Source organism: Cynoglossus semilaevis, chromosome 12, assembly GCF_000523025.1.
Source record: "Cynoglossus semilaevis isolate Cse_v1.0 chromosome 12, Cse_v1.0, whole genome shotgun sequence".
Taxonomy (NCBI): domain Eukaryota; kingdom Metazoa; phylum Chordata; class Actinopteri; order Pleuronectiformes; family Cynoglossidae; genus Cynoglossus; species Cynoglossus semilaevis.
This window is the reverse complement of record NC_024318.1, coordinates 1,823,463-1,825,609: the sequence shown is the minus strand read 5'-3', so window position 1 is coordinate 1,825,609 and position 2,147 is coordinate 1,823,463. Positions and strand designations below refer to the sequence as shown.

Sequence of the window (2,147 nt, the reverse complement as noted above, 5' to 3'; positions counted from 1 at the left end):
TCTTCCTCTTCCTCTTCTTCTTCCTCTTCTTCTTCTTCTTCCTTGGACTAACTCTAACTGTTTGTCTTTCAGGGAGGTAAAGAACCTGAACTGTTTTTCCTTCTTGCTCTTTTCTTTTTCTTGGGGTCACCTCACAAACACACACGTGTACCATGTGTACCATGTGTACCATGTGTACCATGTGACCACCGTCAAGCCCCTTTTACGGACTTCTATTTTTTTCCTTGTCTGTTCTGTAATAAATTGGCCTTTGAATCCCAACTCCCCCCCCCCCCCCCGCCCCTGGGGTTGGACACACACACACACACACATTGAACACCACTTTCTGACGGTGTTGGTTGTTGCGTCAGCAGGACAGTGATGTCATCGTCATGTGGGGCAGTTGAACCACTGTCTGATTGATTTAACTCAACATTTTCTATCACACCCCCGATCCCGATCACCCCCGATCCCCCCCGATCACCCCCGATCCCCCCCGATCACCCCCGATCACCCCCAATCACCCCCGATCACCCCCGACAGCATAGAATACTACAGAGAACCTGGTAACATGTATATTTCTGTCTGTACGAACCGCTGTATGCGTTGCTGCCCCCTAGTGACTGGAGGCCTCTTATCATTACAGCAGTGGTCACCCCCCCCCCAGCACCTAGATTTCTATTGGTCTACTGTACACTGGCTGTTTGTGATTTGATTGTGCACCCGTGTGTGTGTGTGTGTGTGTGTGTGTGTGTGTGTGTACCTGCCCCTCCCATCATGAGTGAAGATGAACTAACTCCTGATGTCTGTCTGTCAGATGACTGAATAAAGACTCCTTTCAGGAATGAAAAGTTTCAGTGTTGTTAAAAAGGACACTGTGTCAGCCCTGGACCTGGACCTGGACCTGGACTCAGGGCCTGGACCTGGACCTGGTCCTGGTCCTGGTCCCCTAATAAACTTGAACATTTATGTTTTCTTCTACAAAGTCACAGAATGTTGTTTTAACTACAGTCAACAGACCACAAGTATCAACAGTGAAGGATGACACTGATGACACTGATGACACTGATGACCAGGTCAACAACACGTTGTTGTTGCTGTTGTAGTTGCTGTTGTTGCTGTTGTTGTTGTTGCTGTTGTTGTAGTTGCTGTTGTTGCTGTTGTTGCTGTTGTTGCTGTTGTTGCTGTTGCTGTTGAACAAATGACTTGTTTGTTTGTTTGTTTGTTTGTTGAAATGATTCCCTAACTTGTTCCGTCTGTTCTCTGGTCTGTGTTTCAGGTCTGTGCTGCTGATGTTGTCCTCACTCACGTCTGTTCTTCATTAATACATTTCCCATGGAGCCGTGCACCGACACTCACGCTGTTCAGCCATGGAGACATCAGTCAGGTACGGATGGTCCAGCTGGGACTGGTCAGATGTAGACTGGACCAGAGGTCTGTGTCTGTGTCTGTGTCTGTGTCTGTGTTCATGAACGATGTCTTCAGCCAACCATGAACATGAGGTGAAACATAAACATCTTTGCGGAGGTCTTGGTGATTACTTCCTGAGGCTGATTGCCCAGGGCCCCCCCCCTCCCCCCCCCCCCTCATTCACTTTCACACACACACACACACACCAATTCCTTGCTTTTCTGAGATTAACCTTTGACCTCAGGTTTAAAGCAATAACAGCACTGCCCAATCAGGAGTCTTGTGGATTATAATAGCAGACTCTGATTGGCTGGTTGAGCTGTCGTCTGGTTTGATTAATAACCTCAGTCCAGTCCAACAGGAAGCAGGTATGATTAGGCCTTCAGGGTGTGTGTGTGTGTGTGTGTGTGTGTGTGATGTCCTAGGATATAAAAGAACATGTCAGTTTTAAAGGTGTTCTGATCAGACGTCTGTTCTCAGTTGATGTTTTCTATTTTTTATCACTTTCTCTAAAGTAATTCTTTAACCTCATAGAACCAGAATACATTTCCATGGCAACAGTTAGTTACATTTCTCATAGTAGAATGAAGCACCAGGCTGGTCTCGGACGGACGGACGGACGGACAGACGTCTTCTTCTTTTAACTTTAACTCTGTCTCTGACTCTGATGGTGTTGGTTCCAGGCAGATCGCTGCCTTTGTTTCAAACACAGTCTTCCAGTCTGCAGCTCCAAATCACTCCCATATGTCTCCCAGTAT

The 2,147-nt window shown here is 47.0% G+C and overlaps 1 long non-coding RNA gene across 1 annotated transcript in view; it reads left to right on the top strand.

Annotated features, from left to right (window-relative positions):
* Positions 1-2,147, top strand: part of LOC103386954 (uncharacterized) — a 15,588-nt gene that overhangs the window by 7,135 nt on the left and 6,306 nt on the right. The window contains exon 2 of the long non-coding RNA XR_522364.3: positions 1,259-1,366. This is a non-coding gene — a long non-coding RNA (uncharacterized LOC103386954). The remainder of the gene's footprint in view (positions 1-1,258; positions 1,367-2,147) is intronic.